At 39.9% G+C, this 23,097-nt stretch overlaps 1 non-coding gene across 1 annotated transcript in view; it reads right to left on the bottom strand.

Moving 5' to 3' along the window:
• The window catches only part of LOC117979007 (uncharacterized), a 299,614-nt gene that overhangs the window by 55,250 nt on the left and 221,267 nt on the right, over nt 1-23,097 (bottom strand). Inside the window, exon 3 of the transcript XR_008955283.1 lies at nt 17,429-17,530. This is a non-coding gene — a transcript (uncharacterized LOC117979007). The remainder of the gene's footprint in view (nt 1-17,428; nt 17,531-23,097) is intronic.

The raw sequence follows: 23,097 nt of genomic DNA, 5'->3' as shown, positions 1-23,097 counted from the left end.
GGTTCTTCCTGCTAGATAAAAGCTTAGAGGACTGAAGTCCCAGCTCACACAGAAAAGCAGAGTTATGGAGGCACTTGGGTCTCATCTATCCACTTGGGATTTGAATCCCATAATTAGCAGACTGAAACACCCGCCTTTTCCCAGGCATGGACTCATGGTGAAGCTGGCCCTACTTAGGAGCCACAGAGGGGTTCAGTCTGGAACAGGGCTTCCAGATGGAGCCATCAGAGTGTGGTTCACAGCCAGGACTCAAGTATCAGAGAGGGAACCTCGCTTCTGAAAGTATGAAACCTACAAGGGGCAATGCCAATGGCTTATCCCTGGATCGCATCTGCAGCCCTGTGACCCCCTGCTCTCCTAGCCTGTGGCTGTACCAGCTTCCTCACTGTAAAGTGGGGAAGGAAAACTGTCACAGCACAGGCTTGTTGTGAGCCCATGCTGGAAAAAAGCAGCATGAACAAGCACTTGTTAGTGCAAGTCACACTGTCCTGGGAAGGCAAGTCTGAAGACTGTCACACCCCTGCCTGTTTCCTCCTTACAGCTGACCTTGAACCCCAGTGACAGCGTGGGAGGGAAGGCAACGATCAGGGACTTGGGATGCTCTCCAGCCTCACATCCAACTTCCATCCTTGCTCTGTTCAACCTGCAAGTGGTTCCTAAGCAGGAAGCAGATCCACCTGCTTGTGCTGCTTGCATTTATGTTGTTCCACTTCTAATTAGGCCCATCCTGCCCTATTACAGACAATAGAAGTGTGTTTTAAATGAAAGCCCATCTCTTTCCCCCTGACTATACTAAGGCTCTTCATTTCTCTTTGCCTCCTCTGCATTTAGTAACTTAAGTCTGCTTGGAGCTAAATGACCCAGTTAATACAGCCTAGATGGCTGACTCTCCTGTGCTCACTTAGGAGTGGCCCTCACAACACAGAGGCTATTACACATTGCATCATTTTTTATTCTGTTTGTAGTTTACATCACTAGACTGGGAACCCAAGAGGCTGGTGGGTCTGGATCCCCAAGGGGAGCCAGCATCACCTTAAATATGACCTCACTTGTCAAACGATCCACTTCCCCACAGGCTGGGATGGATGAGCAAGAGGTTTATCTTGTTTATTAAAGGAGCAATACTTTATCTTTTGGAAAAACACACTGAAATATTTATAGGTGAAATTACTTGATTTATGGGATTTCCTTCAAAATAATAGGAAAGGAAGGAAGTGTGCACAGGGCGTCGGTGCGTGGATGGGGCAGGCTTGTCTTAGGTAAATCACCATTGAGACTGGGAGATGAGAACAAAGGTGTTCAGTTAAAGATTCTGTCTACCTGCGCATCTGCTTACAATTTCCCACAAGAAAAGGCCACTTTTTAAACAGCAAGGTTTAAATCTGAAAAGCTGAAGTAAATAGTTCTTTAAAAGCACATTTTTAATTAAATAAAATTTCAAGATGTGCTCGGTGTCGCTCTCTATCTTGGACGGTTCTATATTCATTGTTTAACCTGGTTTTTATTTCCAGTCTTAATCAGAGGACTTTCTTCTAATTTATCCTAAATCTTTTTTTCAAAAACATTCCCCCCAGAGCAGCCCCCAAATTGCAAGCCAGATTCACATCCAAAGCTGTTTTGGCAGCTTGTCTGCCCCCTTTGTCCAGCCTCACCACGAGCGGATTGTTTTCCTCAAAGGCCAATTTAGATCATGAGTGACCCCACCATTTTCTCTAGTTCATTTTCACTGGGTTGTCCTGCACCTCCCTGCTCAGGAAAAAGCAGAAAAAGAGAAAGGCAGTGATCACAGTCATGCTTGTGACTTTAGTCTCCTCTGGAAAAGGTTTTAATTGACTGGAAAAACATAAGAATCTTCTTCTCCACTGACCCACACCTGTATATAAACTGCTGTTTGGACCCTGGGGCCATTTCTCTGGTACTTCTGTTTACCAGCCCACAATATACCCAAATTATAGGGCTACATCTAACAGAAAGGAGCATCCTTACAAGCCAAGTATGGCAAACCTGATTCTATTAAATCACAGACAAGGGCTCGCCACCTCTCTCTGCCTTTTTCTCTCTAAACCTAGCTAACTGCTTAATCCCATTCAATCTCTACCCACAGCTACAGTTTTGATATCTTCCTCTTCTGACTCTAGCACTTTCCAGCCATGAGAGTGTCACCTTTCAGATAGCCCATGCCTTTCCAACAAGAATAATCTTTCTAAAACCAATTTGTATACAAATTAACTGAAACTTTGGCCAAAGAAATGCATGCATGTGTAGGCATACAAACTGCATTGCCTTGGAAGACTGTGCCTAGTTTCCACCCACTCACGCTCAGTATCAGCACTGATAACCTTCAGCCCAGCCACTTGGAGCACCATGCCTGATGCCACCCTGAGCATCATGAGCTGGCACAACTCAGGAGCAACTACCATGAAAACAGGCTTCGTTTCTTTGCCCTCTTTCTTCATGTCTCACTGAAGATGACAATTGACTCTCAGAGGTGTTTAATGGGGGAAATCACCCACCCTGTGCCCAGTGTGCTCCAAACCAGGCAAAGCAACGGTGGAGAAGGAATATTTTTGGAACAGGGAAAGCAAGACACAGAGGGCTGTACCCCTCCAGGAACAGTTTCTACCCTGATAGATCTCTTCTCCTTCTTCTCCCTTGCAAGGTGCCTATTACCTGGTTAGTTGATCAAAGTATCAAGTGGAGAAGCCAGAAATAATTGACAGAAATATGGGAACCCCTGGCCTTTATTACATCCTCATCCAGGAAAGAAAAACCTCCTGTCCACAGCAGCACCTGAGTGGATCATGGTCAGTACGTCTGTGTGGGAGTACATTCACACATGCTGATTTTCTGAACAGGAAACAGCTTCCTGATATTTCTTCCAAACATATTCTCTATACTACATTCTATATCCACCTGGCACAATGACAGTTTCAGGCAAACGAGAAGAAACATGGCCAATCACGCCTCCATTTGGTCTCTCCCTCAGCCCCCAAGATTCACTCACTCTAACTTAGTAAGAGCCCCTGTCATAGATTCCACGAAACAAACCTTTAGGACATAAGCCTTGATGTCAGTAAGCAGGGGACAATTAGACTTCTAGTAAATCTAGGTTTCTGCCCAAAAAGTGAATGCATGCTGTTGGCAATATGCTTTGGCAGCTTCAAAGTCCTTCATCCTCACTGAAGGAGTCCGGCCACTTTTCCCAAGCTAAGCTGCAACAGACAAGGTGAGCATTCCCATACCTTTCACTTTTATACTAAACCAACCTCATTTGCAGGACTCACTCCCCTCCAAACAACTGAAGCCACTTCAGTCTGCTGGTCTTTGGGGACAGGGACATGTAAGCAATCTAGTAAGCAAGGCTTCTTACAGAAAGGGAAAGCAAGATGACTACAAAGAACTGCCAGCCAGTGTATCCAGGACATAACTTCAGTGACAAATCCCCTGCTCCTAAGAGGGCCCTACCTGGTGAAGGAAGTTGGACTTTTTTTTCATATATATTTTTAAAGATGAGGCAACTGAGATTCAAAAAAGTAAATAATTGTAAAGTTTTAAAAATAGATCTCAGCAGAGGGCTTGCAACATAGTAGGCATTCAATAAATGTTTAGTTAATTAGCTAATGAAAATAAGACAATCAGAAAGTTCTATCGGCCCTTGCCCTCTTCTTTGCATCTCCTCTTTTTGAAGGGCGCTAAGCTCTAAATGTAGGATATGGTCACAGTGAAATTCTTTTTATCATGACTTTATCTGATTTCAAAAGAGATCCTACTTGTTTTGAAAAACCATCTGAAGTATGTTCAGATTCTATCCCAGAAAAGGCTTCTCCATTCTCAACTCTGCTGGTTACAGCCTAGTCCCAACCAGAGCCTTGCACAGGGCCTTTTTAAAATAAGGATCCTAAGTTTCTGGTAGGGATGTGTCCTTTGATGTTCACTTTCTTCCAGCTAAGCACCCAGCCAGCTACAAAGGCAAATTTGCTACATGTTTCTCCCACCTAATGAAAGTGAGCTTAACAGAGAACAGACTGCCAGTACCTGCCATCACTATTGCATTCAGAGAGAGAATCAGATACAGTACCTCATAGGTGTATGCCTAAATTGGAGATTAAAGACAGGTCCCCAAGCTACCGAAATTATTATTAAGTTTGTCACTGATTCCAGTTTAGCCCCAGCCCCTAGCACCACCAAAGCCCTCACTTTTGGGGAGTGTCTCAAGAGAGATGGGAAACCTGGCTGTTTCTGATGTTCAGAACCTGAATGTCACTATTCACATTGAGTGTCTTGGTAAGATAGCTGAAATGTCACCTCATTGCTACATGGTGGCTTTATTCTTTTCAAGGAATACTCCCATTATGTTATCAGACCCTTGTGACCCCCCGTGAGGAGGGTGGGATGGGGATTAGTGGCATCCTAACCGTGTATGTGGCAATCCTGAATCATTCAGCATCATTCTGCAAGTCACCTGCAGTCAAACATGAGTCACTCACAGAGGCATTTCCAAATCCCAGCGTTGCCTCCACCTCTTCCTGCTGAGACCACTCTGTCACTCACTGCCACTGATTCATTCCTCCAGGCCCCCTGTGAACTGAGAGATAAGTAAAATTTGCCTTTATTTCCCCACTTTTCTCTTTTCATTGTGCTCCCAGAAATGGTGTGGAACCCACAGCAATGAGGCCAGTTCTGCAGCCTGCCACCTGAGCTACCTGGGGAGAGTACCCTGTAATGCATTCATAGATTAATTTGGGGCAGAATTATGTTCATAATGAGTGACTCACTCATATATACAGTGTGCTTTTTTTAAAGTCTTTTTATATGTCCTTTGATAGAATTTTTCATTTGTCTTCTATGCATTCTTCATCTGATTTTTATGTATGCTATGCTTTTGTTGATATTGCAAATGACATTTTATATTCTATTAGATCTTCAAGTACATTACGTCTAATGTAGAGGGATATTACATGTTTTATGTCTATCTTTTTTCTGGAAATATAAACTGGAATCTTATTGGTTGTTATAGTTTGTTGGTTCAGATACTTTTTCTAACAAAATGATAGCAATTTTGTGTTTTTCCTTTTGACTTGTGTGTGTGTGTGTGTACCTTTGTGTGTATGTGCTAATGTATCAGCCAGGACCTCCCTAACTATGTAAACTGTAATGTTGATAGTGGGCATTTTGTCTTATTTGCAATCTTAAAGGGAGTGAGTATAAAAGGAGGCAAATATTGGATGTTTGTTGTAGGTGTTTAGTATAAGACTTTTACCAAATTGAAGAAATTTCTATTTTTTCTACTTTTCCAAGAGAGTTGTTATCATAAACAAGTACTGGATTTTATCAAAATGCTTTTTCCTGCATTTTTAAAATAATAATGTTATTCCTTTTTAAAAAAATAATTTGGAAAAATACAGATTTTCTGATGTAATATCTGCTTTTAAATATGCAAGTTAAATATCAGGGGTCCTAGGACATCTGCTTCCAGCTAGGATGCTAGGATAGAGTTGTGTAAGCAGACCAATGTTTCTGCTGAACAGCTAGAAAAGTTAGGAAAAAATACCAAGAAATAAATCAATTTAGGACTTGAGGAGCCAAAATCTCTGAGCAAAGAGAAGCAGACAGAGGTTAGCTGGCCACGTTTCCACTAGGAGAAATAGCCAATTCTTGACACACATACCTGGCAGAGAACCACTGATAAAAAGCACAGAAAACAGCAGACGTTTTGGCAATCTCGCGGGGCTGAGTGGATAAAAATTGAAGAAAGGTAGAAAGTAAATGGGTTGAAAAAGATAAACCCGGAAAATACCAACTAAGAGAAGGCTGATATCCTCTATATCAGATATCAACATCTACTATAAAGCTACATTAATTAAGACAGACAGTGTAGTATCAGCACAAGGGTAGACAGACCAATGGAACAAAATAGAAAATCCAGAAGCTGACTCACATAGAGTCACTTGGCTTATGACAAAAATACCACTGCAGTGCAGAAGAAAAATACTGATCTTTTAACAAATTGTACTGGATCAATTGTATATCCATATAGAAAAAAGTGAATCCTAAACCCTACCTCATACTACATGCAAAAAAAAAAATCAGATGGATTGTAGAACTAGATATGAATTATGAAACAACACTCTTAGAAGAAAACAGGAGAATATATTCATGACCTTGAAACAGACAAAGCTTTTCTAAACAGGACATTTATTTAAGGCTTCTTTAATTTCTTTCAAAATATTTTGTAACTTGCAGAGTATACATTGTGCATTTCATTTGTTAATTTATAATTATTTTCTTTTTGATGCCACTGCAATAAATTGTATATTTCACTTTTGGAGGGTTCATCACTGGAGTATGAAAATACAATTGTCTTTTCATATGTATCTTATACTCTGTAAGCTTGCTGAACTCATTTATGGCTTCCAAGAGTTTTTTAGTGGATTCCTTAGGATTTTATATATACAGGATTATGTTGGCTGCTAATAGAGACAGTTTTACTTTTTCCTCTACAATCTGGATGTCTTTTCACTTTCTTGAATAATTGTCCAATCCAGAATTCAACAACGTTGAGTAGAAGTGATCAGAGTGGACATCCTCATTTTATTCCTGATTTTAGGGAGAAAGCATTTAGTCTTTCACCATTAATGATGATAAGCGCCTATGGATTTTTAATAAATGACCTCTATCAGATTGAGGAATTTCCTTCTATTCCTAGATTATTGAATATTTTATGAAATTGTGCTAATTTTGTCAAATGCTTTTCCTGAAATTATTAAGATAACTATGTGGTTTGTCTTTTATTCTATTGATATGGTGTATTATATTAATTGGTTTTCATATGTTGAGCCAACCTTGCATTCTTAGATAAATCCTATTTGGTCATGGTATATAATCCATTATATATGTTGCCAGACCAGGTCTTTCAGTATTTCAGTGAGGATTTTGCCTCTATATTCATAAGGAATGTTCATTGGTAGTTTTTTTTTTTTTTGTGATGTCTTTGTCTGGTTTTGATATCAAGATAATACTGGCCTAATAGGATAACTTGAGAAATGTTCCCTTACCTTTTCTGGAAAAGTTTGTAAAGAATTAGTATGACTTCTTCCTCACCAGTGAAGCAATTTGGGCCAGGACTTTTCTTTGTAGTTTTGTATGTACTATTTCAATCTCTTTACTTGTTAGAAGTCTGTTCACATTTTCTATTTCTTGTTGAGTCAATTTGATAATACATGTCTAAGAATTTGTCCATTTTATTAAAATTATTTAATATCTAAATTGCTATGCAAACGTGCATAGTGTTCTAATTCTTTTGATTTTTGTAACGTCAGTAGCAATGTCCCCTCCTTCATGCTTGATTTTAATAATTTGAGTCTTTTCTTTTTCTTGGTCAGTTTAGCTAAAGATTTGTCAATTTTCTTGATATTTTCAAAGAAATAGCTTTTGCTTTTGCTTACGTTCTCTATTGTTTTTCTATTCTCTATTTCATTAATTTCTGTTATTTTTATTTTCTTCCTTGTGTCTGCTTTAGGTTTAGTGTGCTCCTTTTTTTCACTGTTTAAGATGAAAGGTTAGGTTATTGATTTGAGATCTTCTTCTTTAATACAATTTTTTAAAGCTACACATTTTCCTCTAAACACTGCTTTGAGATTTTTTATGTGTGTTTTCCCTTTCCTTCATCTCAAAATATTTTCTAATTTCTCTTTTGATTTCTTTGACCCATTGTTTATTTAGAAGTGGATTGTTCAATTTCTCTATATTTATGATATTTTGCTATTATTATTTCATTCTATTGTGATCACAGATCACACTTTCTATAATTCTAATTCTTTTAAATGTATCAAGTCTTATTCATGGCTTACCATATGGTCTATCCTAGAGAACGTTCTATGTTCATCTGAGAATAATTTGTATTTGCCTCTTTTGAGGTGGAGTGTTCTATAGAGCTCTGTTAGGACTACTTGATTCATAGTATTGTTCAAGTCTTTTCTTGTTAATCTTCTGCCTAGTTGTTCTATCCATTATTGAAAGTAGAATATTAAAGCCTCCAACTACTATTTTTTGTATTGCCTATCTTCGCTGCAATTCTGACAGTTTTTGCTTCAAGTACTTGGAGGCACTGTTAGTTGTACATATGGTAATTGTTATATCATCATAATAGATAAACACTCCTCTTATCATTATAAAATGTTCCTGTTTATGTCTATTAACTTGATTTCTGCTTTTTGTCTATTTTGTCTGAAGTTAGTACTGCCACTCCTGGTTTCTTATGTTGATGTTCACATGATATAACCTTTCCTATCCTTTTCCATTCAGCCTATTTGTATCTTTGAATTTAAAATATTTACTCTGTAGACATCATTTGGTTGAATCATGGTTTTTGTTTTTAGCCCAATTTGACAATCTCTGCCTTTTGATTGGGTTGTTTAATCTGTTTACATTTAATGCTATTATTGTTATACTTGAATTCATGGCTGCCATTATAACTTTTGTTTTCTATATGTCTCTAACTTTTTGTTTCTCTATTCCTCCTTTACTGCTTTCTTTTGCATTAATCAAATACTTTCCACTGTAACATTTTAATTCCTTTAATAATTTTTTACCATATTTTGGAAGTTATTTTCTTTCCTTAAATTGCATATTTTTAATTTTTGTGGATACATAGGAGCTGTATATATTTATGGGGCACCTGACATATTTTGATACAGTCATGCAATGTGTAATATTCACATCAGGATAAATGGAGTATCCATCACTGAAAGCATTTATCCTTTGTGTTACAAATAATCCAATTACACTCTTTTAGTTATTTTAAAATGCGCCATTAAATTATTATTGACTATTGTCACCCTTTTGTGCTATCAACTACTAGATCTTACTCATTCTTTCTACTTTTTTGTACCCTGGAGTTATTTTCTTAGTGGTTGCTTTAGAGCTTACCATATTCATATCAATTTATCAGAATATACTTCAGACTTAACACTAATTTAGTTCCAGTGAGACAAAGCAATATTACTCTACTTCAGACTTACACTAATTTAGTTCCAGTGAGACAAAGCAATATTACTCCTATATAGCCCTATTCATTTATTCCTCCCCCTTTTGTGGTATTCCTGATGTGCATATTACATCTAGATATATAATATACAGTTATTGTATTACATCATTATACAAAAATACATAGTTATAATTACCTTATATAACTTTGTCTTTTAAAGAAGATAAGAGAACAAAGGATAACAAGTATTTATTTATGGAGTGTGTTGTATTAGCCTTCTTCTTTTTTTTTTTTTTTTTTTTTTTTGAGACGGAGTCTCACTCTGTCGCCCTTATTTGCCATTTCTGGTCCTTTTTTCCTGTGGACTCAAGTTACTCTCTAGTGCTATTTCCTTTTTCCAATACAGCTTTGCTCCCACATATCTGTTTTGTGCTTGTATTGTCAAATACATTACCTTTCTATATGTAATAGGTCTGATAATACAATTACATGCATAGTTTAACACAACTGCTTCCTAAATCAGTTAAGGAAAAAGAAATATGCTTTTATACTTTACTTTATAGTTGCATAATTATCTTTACTCTTTGTTGTTGTTGTTTCCATGTACATCCAAATTACTGTTTGGGATCACCTGCTTTTACCTGAAGAACTTCCTCAGTATTTCTTATAAAGCAGGTCTGTTAGCAGCAAATTCTCTTAGCTTTTGTTTATCAGGAAATGTTTTTCTTTTATCTTCATTTTCAAAAGACTGTTGTGTTGGCTATAAGATTGTTGGTTGACAGGTTTATTTCTCTAGCACTTTAACTATGTCATTCCATTCACTGTCTTTGATGGAAGAAAGTTAATTGATAATCTCATCGAGGTCCCCTTGTATGTGATGAGTACTTTTCTCTTGTTGCTGTCAAGATTTTTTTGTGTGTTGTTTGTCTTTCAGTATTTTTACTATGATACGTCTAAGTGTGGATTTCTTTGTGTTTATTATATTTGGAATTTATTGAGGCTCTTAGGTGTATAGATGAATGGCTTTCATCAAATTTCAGAGGTTTTCAGCCATGATTTTTCAAATATTTCTTCTGTTCTCTTTTTTCTCTTTTCTTCCTGGTACTCCAGTTACACATATGTGTCCACTATTTCTCTGAGGCTCTGTTTATTTTTCTTCATTTTTTTCTCTTAATTCTTCAGACTGCGTAATCTTTGTTGATCTTTCTTCAAGTTCTCTGATTCTTCTGTCAGCTCAACTATACAATTAAGCCCTTCTGGTAAATTTTTAATTTTAGTTACCATACTTTCACCTTCACAATATCTATTTTCTATCATTTGTATCTCTTTGTCATTATTCTCTATTTTATGAAACATCATTATGCCTTCCTTCCTTTGCCACTCTAAGCATAGTTTCCTACAGTTCTTTGAATATGCTTATAATAGTTGCTTTGAAGTATTTGTCTGCTAAGTCTGACATCTAGGCCCTTCACAGTTTCTATGACCTGCCTTTTTTCCATGTATCAGTCACACTCTTCTATTTCTTTTCATCTCATAATTTTTTATTGAAAACTGGACATTTTAGATGATATATTGTAACAATTCTGCATGCTGATCCCTTGCTCTGCAGCTTGATGTTGATGATGTTATTGTTTGCCTGTTTATTTTAGTGACTTGACTAGGTTATTTTAGTGGTCTGTTTCCCCCAAGGATGCAGCCTCTGATGTCGCCACTCAGAGGAGGCATCCTTGGGCATGTACACTGTCACCCTGAGATGGCAGTGGTTTTATTAGTGCTGTCTTTGACTGTCTCTTTCCCTGATATCTCTGTTGTCTGGCTCCATTTATATCATGCCCAGCTATTAGCCCCCACTAATTGCTGGCTAATTGTTCTATTATGTTTTATAGTACCCTGAGGCATAAATTGCTCCAGAGTCTGATGCAATTAAATTTAGGTCCCTTTGCAGGGGTAATCTTTGAGGCCAGTCTCTGAAGAAACTATCTCTTAGCTGTCTCTTTCCATAATTCCCTCCAGTAAATTTCTAGATGGTCTGAGGTTAAGCTTGTTGCTTTCATGGAGCAACAAGTCCCCTCTTAATTGCATGTCACCAAAATCCCCATTGTTTCTAAGAGCACTCTTAGGTTTGTGCTATCTTACATGGTGGTAAAAAATAAAGCCCCTAAGCCTTGGGAGAGCTTCAGTGCTTTTTGATCTTGTGCCCTGCCTCTCCCCTTGGGTAACAAATCTGCAGCACTGCTCTAGAACTGAGGGTCAGCGACAGAAAACTACTTCTCTCAGTCACACACCTGCTTTGTGAGTTTTATGCGTGTCACCTTGGGGTGGTATGGCAGCCTCCAGTCTTTGTGGTTTACCTCTCCTTGCATAGAGACTTTTACCCAAGCTAGGGTGAGGTGATGGGGCCCTCTATTCCTGGCTGCCATGCCTGGGATAGATCTTCTGCCCTATTAGTATGGCATAAGTGGAGGAAGACAGCCCCAGATCTCTCAGCCATTCTTGCCTGGAATAGACCCTCTGATACACAGAGATGTGGTGAGGATGTAAAATGCTGGTGGCCTGTCCCTACCCCTTGGAGACACTGACGCCCTCCACTGGAAGTTGAGTGAAGAAGGAGTCCTTTATTTTTGGTTGTACCTGCCCAGTGTGGAAATTCCCTCATTGTGAGCTGAGAGAGTAGGAAGGGAGGAAGCAAATTGCGGATCAAATGCCATGTACTCCCGTCCTTACCAAGATGCAGTAAGCTTTCTTGAATAAATATTTCTTCATCTGCTGTATGGCCCAAAGACAATGCTCAGCGACTTTAAAAAATTTTAATGTATATAATTTTCACCAGTTGTGGTTGTTTCACTGGGGAGAGGGCCTGTGAACACCTCCATTCTGGAAATGATGTCCCATAAGTCATTCTTAGCTTCCTAGAAATGCATGGCTGACAGGCACTGAGGGCTACTGGTTGCAACCTGAATCCTGGGCCATTGAGAACAGAAACAAGATAAGGAAATGGAGAGGTAAATAGAGGATGTGTGGGAAAGAGAAGAGAGGGTAATGAGGTCTGTCTCACCATGCCTCTGACAATAGAGCAACAACAAATAAAAATTAATCTTGTTTCATCTAGGACAACATTGGACACAATCTTGAGGTGTGCAAACTTAGTCTTTGGCAACCCTGCCTTCCATCTGTGAATGTCTCATACCTGGTATCCTCCAGGTGAGGGTAGTCTCACTCAGGACTTTTATCTCTCTCACCTGTTCCTTTTTCAGCTCTTTGTTTAATTTCTAGAGGAAATTACCAGCCCTTAATTCACACCAAAATACATGTCATTGGCTGGGAGCTGCTTAATATGAGATCTTGCTAGAGGAATTTGCTTTTTAAAAGGGAAAACCCTATTCATCCTAAAGGCATGATCCCCTAACTGAGGAACTTGAGGCTACACCACTAGGTCAGCCCAGGCTATATGAAGCCAGAGAGAAGGGGGATCTTTTAGAACCTTAACTAAGGCTGCTTCACATATTTCTGAGGCCTCTAGAGCCAAACATTCTGGCTAAAAAAAAATTCTGACATGTCCACAGATCTGAGGAGGCACACTGTCTCAGTAAGCACAGCTGCTCTCCATTTGGTTAATGATAGCCCATCTCAAATTTGGTGTGTGCAAACAAAAGAGCCAGCAGGCCCAGCTCCACGGAGCTTGCCCACAGAGGCCTCTGAGCCGCAGGCTGCCACAGGATCTCTGGTAGAAACAGAACGATCTGTGTTGCATCTGGTGTGATAAGGCTGGTCTGTGTCCGGTGAAGGCCAGGTATAGAGTTTGGCTTATACAGTCATGCACTGCACAATGACATTTCAATGTCTGACGGCATGTATGACAGTGGTTCCATGATCTTATAAGACCATGTTTTAATGGTACCTTTTCTACGTGCAGATATGAAAATACCTACCATTGTGTTACAATTGCCTACAGTATTAAATACAATCACATGCAAGTACAGGTGTTCAGTCTAGGAGCATTGAGCTCTACCGTAAAGCCTAGGTGTGTGGCAGGCTATTCCATCTAGGTCTATGTAAGAACATTCTATGATGTTTTCACAATGACAAAATTACCCAGTGGTGCATTTCTCAGAGCATATCCATGTCATTTAGTGACACATGACTGTGGTACGATGTGGCAGGATTTGGTAGCAGACAGGCCAGTGAAGGGATCCTAGAAAGATACCAAAGGCTGTGCCAGTAACAATGCAAATGCAGGAGTAAAAAGGAGGAAAAAAGCATTGGAGGAAGATGCAGGCTACAGACCTTCAAGCCTAGGGCAAATCTGTTCAATCTTTGTCATTCTATATGGTTTTCTTAGGCACCTCTCTGTTATCTCAAAAGTCAGCCCAATTTTCAGTCAATTCAATATTGACTTACTGTTTAATCCCTTATTTGAAAGAAAACTTTTTCTCTCTGAAAGTCCATTAAGTCACTGACCCTGAGAAGCCTTCCTGAATCTTTTTGGCATTTGGTCTTCTCTGTCTTCTTGGCTCCCATTGCCCTCCATATAAACTCAAATGGTCAAGAGCCAACTGAAAAAGCCATCCCACCAGAGATCCACCCCACAGTAGATGCTTCCATCCCTGTCCTCCTGCTTGAATCTGGTCAGCTGGCTATGATCTGGTACTTCAAATCCCTCCCATGAATGGGGTCCGATACACTCCCATCTCTGATCCAAAGTATTTCACTAAAATCTATTGAGAGCGATAAGTAGGGAGCAACCTCTGGAGACCAAGCCACTGAAATGACCATTCTATCTGTTTCACAAGTGACCTCCATGACTGCGGAGGTTTTCATCTACCTTGTTTACTGCTGTCTCCCTAAGGCCCAGCACAATCCTGGTTCACAGTAGGTGCTCAAATAGGAATTGATTGAATAAACAAGGCTGTTCTTGCACAAAGAGGGATGACTTCTGGGCTGCCACATTTCATACAAAGGACAACTCACATCTGTCTTCAATAGACTCAGCTGCTTAGAGGTACCTGGAGCTGGTTTAATTCCTTGCCAAAGCTCCTCTCCAAATTCAACCACTCTCTGAAGGTGCTTTATACTTACACATTCTAATCATTTCTATACAGTCTGAATATGCCCAGGTCAATGAGACAGCTGAGCTGCCATGATCTATTTTAGGGTCTACCTCACAATCACTACCACCATGCAACTAAACCAGCATGGAAACTACTTTTTATGTTTGAAAGAATAGGAGGGGCTATTGTGTCAGTTATAGGACCAGGGGCTGACAAAGCCAAACACCCAACTGCAGGTCTGTATTAGTCCATTTTCACACTCTTGATAAAGACATACCCAAGACTGTGCAATTTACAAAAGAGAGGAGTTTAATGGACCTACACTTCCACATGGTTGTGGAGGCCTCAAAAACATGACAGAGGGCAAGCAGGAGAAAGTCACATCTTACATGGATGGCAGCAGGCAAAAAGAGAGAGAGAGAGAGCTTGTGCAGGGAAACTCCCATTTTTAAAACCATCAGATCTTGTGAGACTTATTCACTATCACAAGAACAGCATAGGGAAGACCCACCCTCATGATTTAATTATCTCCCACTGGGTCCCTCCCGCAACACATGAGAATTATGGGAGCTACAAGATGAGATTTGGGTGAGGACTCAGAGCCAAATGATATCATTCCACCCTGACCCTTCCCAAATCTCACGTCTCCACATTTCAAAACCAATCATGCCTTCCCAACAGTCCCCCTAAGCCTTAACTCATTTCAGCATTAACTCAAAAGTCCACAGTCCAAAGTCTCATCTGAAACAAGGCAAGTCCCTTCCATCTATAAGCCTGTAAAATCAAAAGCAAATAAAGTTACTTCCTACATACAATGGGGATAACAGGAATTGCGTAAATACAGCCATTCTGAATGGGAGAAATTGGCTAAAACAGAAGGGCTAGAGGCCCCATGCAAGTTCAAAATCCAGTGGGGCAGTCAAATCTTAAAGCTCCAAAATGATCTCCTTTGACTCTATGTCTCGTATCTGGGTCATGCTGATGCAAGAAGTGGGTTCCCATCATCTTGGGCAGCTCTGCCCCTGTGGCTTTGCAGGGCATAGCCTCCCTCCTGGCTGCTTTCACAGGCTAGCATTGAGTGTCTGCAGCTTTTCCAGGCACAAGGTGCAAGCCGTCAGTGGATCTACCATTTTGGGGTCTGGAAGATGGTGATGGCCCTCTTCTCACAGCTCTACTAGGCAGTACCCTAGTAGGGACTCTGTGTGGGGGCTCTGATCCCACTGCCCTAGCAGAAGTTCTCCATGAGGGTCCCACCCCTGTGGCAAACTTCTGCCTGGGCATCCAGGAATTTCCACACATCCTCCAAAATCTAGGTGGAAGTTCCCAAACCTCAATTCTTGACTTCTGTGCACCTGTGGGCTCAACACCACGTGGAAGCTGCCAAGGCTTTGGGCTTACACTCTCCGAAGCCACAGCCCAAGCTGTACCTTGGCCCCTTTTAGTCACAGCCAGAGCAGCTGAGACGCAGGACACCAAGTCCCTAGACTGGACACAGCAGCCCTGGGCCCAGCCCACAAAACCATTTTTTTCTCCTAGGCCTCCAGGTCTGTGATGGAAAGGGCTGCCACAGAGGTCTCTGACATGCCCTGGAGACATTTTTCCCATTGTCTTGATGATTAACATTTGGGTCCTTGTTACTTATGCAAAGCTCTGCAGCTGGCTTCAATTTCTACTCAGAAAATGTGATTTTCTTTTTTATTGTATTGTCAGGCTGCAAATTTTCTGAACTTTTATGCTCTGTTTCCCTTTTAAAACTGAATGCCTTTAATAACATCCAAGTCACCTCTCGAATGCTTTGCTGTCTAGAAATTTCTTACACCAGATACCTTAAATCATCTCTCTCAAGTTCTAAGTTCCTCAAATCTCTAGGGCAGGGGCAAAATGCTGCCAGTCTCTTTGCTAAAACATAACAAGAGTTCTAGTTTTCCACAAGTTCCTCATCTCCATCTGAGTCCACCTCAGCCTGGACCTTATTGTCCATATCATTATCAGCATTTTGGTCAAAACCATTCAACAAGTCTCTAGGAAGTTCAAAACTTTTCTGCATTTTCCTGCCTTCTTCTGAGCTCTCCAAACTGTTCCAGCCTCTGCCTGTTACCCAGTTCCAAAGTCACTTCCACATTTTGGGGTACCTTTTCAGTAGCACTCCACTCCCAGTACCAATTTACTGTATTAGTCCATGTTCACACTGCTGATAAAGACACCCAAGACTGGGCAATTTACAAAAGAGAAGGGTTTAATGGACTTACAGTTCCACATGGTTGGGGAGACCTCACAATCAAGGCAGAAGGCAAGGAGGAGCAAGTCACATCTTACATGGATGGCAGCAGGCAAAGAAAGAGAGAGCTTGTGAAGGGAAACCAGTTTTTAAAACTATCAGATCTCATGAGTCTATTCACTATCACGAGAATAGCAGAGGAAAGACCTGCCCCCATGGTTCAATTATCTCCCTCTGGGTTTCTCCCACAACATGTGGTAATTATGGGAGCTACAAGATGAGATGTGGGTGGGGACACAGAGCCAAACCATATCAAGGTTGAAGCTGACTTTCATATAATCTTGCCTGAGGCTCCATATGATGTGCATATATGCGTCTTGTGTGCAAGTGCATATGCATGTTGAGAGAGGGAGAAGAGTGGAGGGGAAAGAAGAGGAGGAGAGAGGAGGGGAGACATTATGGTTAATATTGAGTGTCAACTTGATTGGATTGAAGGATTCAAACTATTGTTCCTGGGTGTGTCTGTAAGAGTGATGCCAAAGGAGATTAACATTTGAGTCAGTGGACTAGGAGAGGCAGACCCACCCCCAGTCTGGGTGGGCACCATCTAATCAGCTGCCAGTGTGACTAGAATAAAGCACACAGGAGAAGATGGAAGAGCAGACTTGCTGAGTCTTCTGGGCTTCATCTTTCTCCCACACTGAATGCTTTCAGCCCTAAAACATCAGACTCCAAGTTCTTCAGCTTTTGGATTCTTGGACTTATGCCAGTGGTTTGCCAGGGGCTCTCAGGCCTTTGGCCACAAACTGAAGGCTGCATTGTCAGCTTCCGTACTTTTGAGACTTGGACTGGCTTCCTTGCTCCTCAGCTTGCAGGTGGCCTACTGTGGGACTTCACCTTGTGATCCTGTGAGTCAGTACTCCTTAATAAACTCCTTTTCATATATACATCTATCTTATTAGTTCTGTCCCTCTAGAGAACCCTGACTAACACAAAAAGGCAGAGGAGAGGAGAGCAAAGGGGAGGGGAGGAGGAGAGGGGAGGGGAGAGGAGGGGAGGGGAAAGGAAAGAGGAGGAGAGAAAGAGGAAAGAGGAGGGAAAACAGGAAATGGAGTAAAGGATACCCTCATATCCCACAGAACTTCCCTTAACCTCGTGGCTCCTCAGCCCACTCACCTGAATAGAATCCTGTTTCATCAGCATCAGAAGGTGAAGATTGAAATCATATAGGCTCAATTTCTTTATGTATTCAGTGATAGCAGCTCCCAGAAGAGAAACCTAAACAGAAGTGAAATATTAATTCTCCCACAAGTACAGGTGTCTCTTGGCACAAATTTAGCATGAACACCATCACCAGATGCACCCCCATTGCTGAGGATCCGAGGCCTTTGGTCCAGGTTTGGATGCTGGATCCTAGGAAGACATGGGTGAATCTGTAAATAGAAAATCACAAATCAAGAGATTATTATCCAAAATTTGGATGACTAGGTGGGTTCATTTTGTATACCTGGAATTCTCACAGGACAATTTCATTAAAAAGAATAGCAACTATGGTGTTACCGTTGACTGCTGTCAATTTTTTTATTATAAAAACAGATCAAGACCTGATTATTCATCTGGAGTGATAAATAAATAAATAAATAAATAAAACTTTGAATGATACCCCTTCACTCACACCACAAGGCCCAAAGTCTGCAGCCTGGCACTCAAAGCTACCAAGATAAATCTCTAACCTACCTTCCCAGTCTCATCTCTCAATACTTGTACATAATGTTTCTTCTACTTCAAAGTACTTGGTATTTTTTCATGATCAATCTCCTGTGATTTCCTACTGCCTTGTGGTTCACACCATACCTTTCAGCTAGAGACCCACTTCCTTTCCATTTGTCCATGACCAAGTTATACCCCTGCCTCAAGGCCCATCTCAAATGCAACCTCCTTTCTGAAGATATCTCCTTTCAGCCCCCAACAGAGCAATATCTCACTCCTCCTGTAAACCCCATATGTAGACAGTAATTCATCAAACTTGATAGTATAAATAATAAAAACTTACAGTAAACTCATCTAACAAAAATTAAATCCCAATTATTTGCCAGACACAATATTAAATACTTAATATTTATTGATTCACTTAATTAATGATTTTCATATATGTTTTGTGTTCCCCAATGCCTGATGGCAGCCTTTAGTCTAAATCATATTTCTCTGCTATAATCCTTAACATTATGCCTAGATACAGTAAATTATCAATAAATGCTTATTGAGTATAAATGAATTAATGTACAATATGTGAATATATAAATGAATGAATGAAGCAAAAGGATCCCTGTTTAGAGGCACAATTTCCAAGACCATTAGGCGGAGCTTCTGGATTTCTATGCATATTATATGAGTTCTTTTCCATTCTCAATAAGATTCTAGAGTCTCATACAGCAAATCACAACAAGCCTGCAGCTATGATGTGTGGATGGTGAGCCTTTTGCATAGGATCATGAAGAGGACTCCTAGCGTTTAATTCTCTAAATTACACTCACCCCTTCAACAAACCAGAAAACAGTACAGCAATCTTTTATCCTTTCTTTCCTGGCCCACTCTCCCTAGCTCTAGCACCCAGAACTTTTACGTTTTTCTGTCCCACAGTAAGTGACGAACTAATTCAAACATACACAGGTGTACAAGAGAATAAATCCTCTTCCAAGGGTGCTATAAGTCTTTGAGGTAAATGCTTAATGCAAAGGAATGGAGTGATTGCAAACATCAATGAGGAGAAAAGAAAGTATAACCAGAATTACTGCATGGCTAGTCCCTGTCCAACTTTCTACATATATTATCTCATGTAATTTTTACAGTAATTTTATTAATTATAGTGATGATAATGTAGCACTTACTGTATGCCATATACTCTCCTAAGAATTTTTCATGTAATATCTCACTTAAGTCTCCCATCTACATTTTGAATAAAGTACCCCTTTCACCTTCTTAAGAGATGAGAAAACAGCCATAGAAAATTTAAGTAACTTGTCCAAGATCCCAAAGTAAAGAGTAGAGCCAGAATGTAAACCCAACTTAGAAGTACACTCTACATCTTCTCAGGGTAGTAGTTTCCCAAACATATCTGTACAGCAGAAGTTGGTTCTCAGAAAGTTTACCAGGCACAAAGTCATGTACCTAGGAAACATAAAGACTGGAATTCAAATCTTAATATTTTTATTTCGACATGAATGCTTTTTAGTAAAACTTATTTCAGCTCAGGTGTTCATTCAGGGCAGCAAAGGTGTCCTGTATAGGGCTTCTCAACTCATAAGACCATTCCTGAGAATAAAAGTAATCATTTTGTGTGCTACTAAAACTTCCCCAGGCAGGGTTTTGCTTCATGCATCCCTGCCCCTAATCTCCTCTATCCATGGTGCTGAATTTAAAGACAGCATAGCTGGCCTAAAGAAAGAACTGACAAAATAATCTCAATCTCTATGGTAAAGGATCTTAAATACGGCTCTGCGCCTGGCCATTGAGAACCAGTGAAATCTTTTCCAAACCTCCCGCTTTAAGCCCAGAATCTCTTTTCCGTCTTCCAAGATCATTAAGTTGAAAAGGGTAAAATAAGTGAGGCTTACGATTAACAAGGATTGTTCAAACCAATATCTTTTCAACTTCATAATTACCAAGATTATGTTATCTGAAAATAAATCAATGAAAGGAGAGCAAGAGAAAGTCTATCTCATAAACATCAATGCAGATCTAACAAAAGTTCAAACAAAAAAGGGAATCAGAGACTAGAGACCCTGAAGCAGGTTCGAAGCTACAGCACTGGGCCAATGGAGGGTGTGAGGCTAGTGGGGAGAACAAAGGCTTGAGACAGAGAATGTCTTTATATCTGGTGCTGAATTGATTTTCAAGCCATAAAAATGTTAGTTAAGGTAACACTGACATGAACTAGGGCAGGGTGGGGGGAAAAGAAGTTGGAAAAAGCAACTGCAATTTCAGGCTTATGAGAAATGGAATTAAAGTTAAGAGAAGGAAGGAAATCTATTGTTTGTCCAGTAACTGGCAAACAGAACAGCCACTGCATCATTATAGTGGCAACGACCTGCTGTGTTCATTTGTCTCTGAGCTGTCTGACCTAGGAGCTGGATGATTTATCTACTTTCCACAGCTTCAGCTGGGCCAGGCCAAGAGGATAACCTGGAGAAAAGGGTGGAGGTGTGGGGGCGGTGACACTCAAGCACCAAGCCAATGAACTCCATATGTCTTGTATTAGAGGGCATGCTCATAAATCTGCCAATATCACACATTTATTTCACACCTACTATAAACAAATCTCTGTGCTAGAAGGCCTCTGGTCATACAAAGATTGAAAAGGGCAGAGCCATTGGCCTTGAAGAGCTTACAATCTAGTGGAAAATATTAAGCATGAAGAAAACTAATTAAAAGCCTATGCTAGATGATGGCTAGAGACAGCAAGAACTATCAGAATACAGAGGAGGACTGTTGACTTTCTTTGTCAGGTAAGGCTTCTGAGAGCAGGCAACACCTTAATTGAGCTTAAATAATAGGATATGCAGTCAGAAAAAAATGGAAGTAAGTGTTGCAGGATGATAATTCAATTAACAAAGCCTCAGAGGCAGGAGTGGGTCAATTATGTTTTGGTGGGAGCAATGTTGCCTATCCTTCCCAAATTCCTAGATACAAGGTAGATAGTCTCCAAGCTCTCCATATTCAGGGAGAGAGTTGAGGCAGCAGGGAATGCTCAAGGATCTGCACATCACTTTTTCAAAAACTTGAATGACTTCCCATATAAAAAATATAGATTTCTAGATTTCTGGCCACAGTGGTACATGCTTCTAAGGTAAAGAGAACATCCAGATCAAGCATTCTTTTGCCCTATGAGGCCCTGAAAAAGTTGTCTATCTATACACTTAACCAGGATAGCATTTCTCCCTCAAGTGAGCCTACTCCCATCCTGGTAAATAAGAAAATGTGGTAATGAGGATCAACTCTGGCAAGAAAAATTGAGCATTTGCAAGGATTTTTTGAAGTTAGACAAATAACATGTTGTTTACCTGTCCTGGATTCAGTGACCTCATTGCAGAACCTGCCATTCCAACTACACATCACATCCTTATTACAAGTTAGACTACCTCATAGAGCAGCCACTACAACACAACAATTTACAAAGTCAGAAAACAGATAAGAGAGAGGAAAGAAGGCTGAGGAATGCTCAAAGTACAAGGAAGAGAACACCTTATTTCTAATTCTAAACATATTTCCAAAACATATCTAATTTTTAATTCTAGCTTATAGAAGGACTGCAGGGAAGAAAGTCAAGATGAAAATTAAGATGACACATCTCAGAGCCAGTGGTTTTAAAATAACAGTCTTGTTTGCTTTACAACAAAAAGGACTTGGATGTAGGGAGGAGAAGGCAGGAGGAAACAAGCACGTTGGTGTTGCAGACTTGTCTGCTACAGAGGACCCATCCCGAGGAAAGACCAAAGAGTAGTATGTCTTCAGGCAGATAGAACTAAAATAAACAAAAGCAAATAAAAAGATCTCTAGCAATCTGATATTATTCAACTAACAGAAATTCTAGAGAAAAAATACAAACTTCACTCAGAAAAGAGCACATCTGGACATAGACTAAGACCTATCTGATGTGCACCACTGAGAACATGTTCTGGAATCTGCTCAGTGGTCACGCAATTCCAATGGCTGAAGCAGTCACATGTGTGGAGCATTCAGGTAAGTCATCACAACTGAGGACTTCAACTCTAAGATTCCCTGGTCCCTTGACTTCAGCTGGCTGAAGCTCAGATAAGCCAGCAGCTGGGATAACTGCAAACCCCACTGTTGCTCCCAAGAAATGTTTCAGTATGCTATTTAAGCATGAAGGCTCTGAAGTCATACTTCCTGAGTTCAAATCCCACCTTAGCCAGTATTACTTGCTCTCTGTCCTTAGGCAAATTGCCTCCAATTTCTCAACTATAAAACAGAGAGGTTAATAACATCAACATCATGAGGCTCTTGTGATTTTTACGTAAAACAAGACATAGTTTATCTCAGACCTAATAAATATGGAAAAAATATTTGGTTTTATTTCACACAGTTATAGGTGGTAACAATAACTCAATTATTCAACAAATATTTAAGAATTGGGAATCCAGTTGCTCCATGAACGCAAATACAGAGAAACCAAAGCAAAGATCTCAGATTTACTAGAGTCTAGGGTAGAACATAGATAAGTAAATAATAGTAAACTAATATATGCAGTGTGGCAATGAAACATTTCAGAGGCACAGTGATGCATCTGAGACTGAAGTATGAGAGGAGAGACTGGGTGAGGGCAGAAGGCAGGGACCAAAAGAGAAGTGTCAATGCACCTACTCAAAGGACCCATGTAAGGTCTTTGAGAGCTCATTCATGTATATTAACTTCTTTTGTCCTCACAACAGCCTTGAGGTGTTTGGACCCATCTGCTTCATAACTATCCCTGTTTTATAGATATCAAAATTAGGTCCCAGAGAGATATGTGAAAAAGACTGTCACAGAGCTGAACTTGTCCTAATCAAACTATATTAGTGCAAGGGTGAAGATCTTGGTGAAGGAACAACAAAGCTATATCTTTGTATTGGTACTGAATATAGTTTAGCTTTATTGATGCCATGAAGGAGAAAAAATAAATTCCCACTGTAACCTTAAAACATAAAGAAACAGCTAAGCCATATCCCTAAAAAGACAGTTTGGAGGCAAAGAAAAAAATGTATAATTAGAAAAACACAATAAGGATGGTTAAATATGGGCCTACATTGAGTTATGCCAGCAGATAAAAATGAAAACTTGATATGATA

Source organism: Pan paniscus, chromosome 12 (assembly GCF_029289425.2).
Source record: "Pan paniscus chromosome 12, NHGRI_mPanPan1-v2.0_pri, whole genome shotgun sequence".
NCBI classification, from domain to species: Eukaryota; Metazoa; Chordata; class Mammalia; order Primates; family Hominidae; genus Pan; species Pan paniscus.
This window is presented reverse-complemented; position numbering and strand designations above follow the sequence as displayed.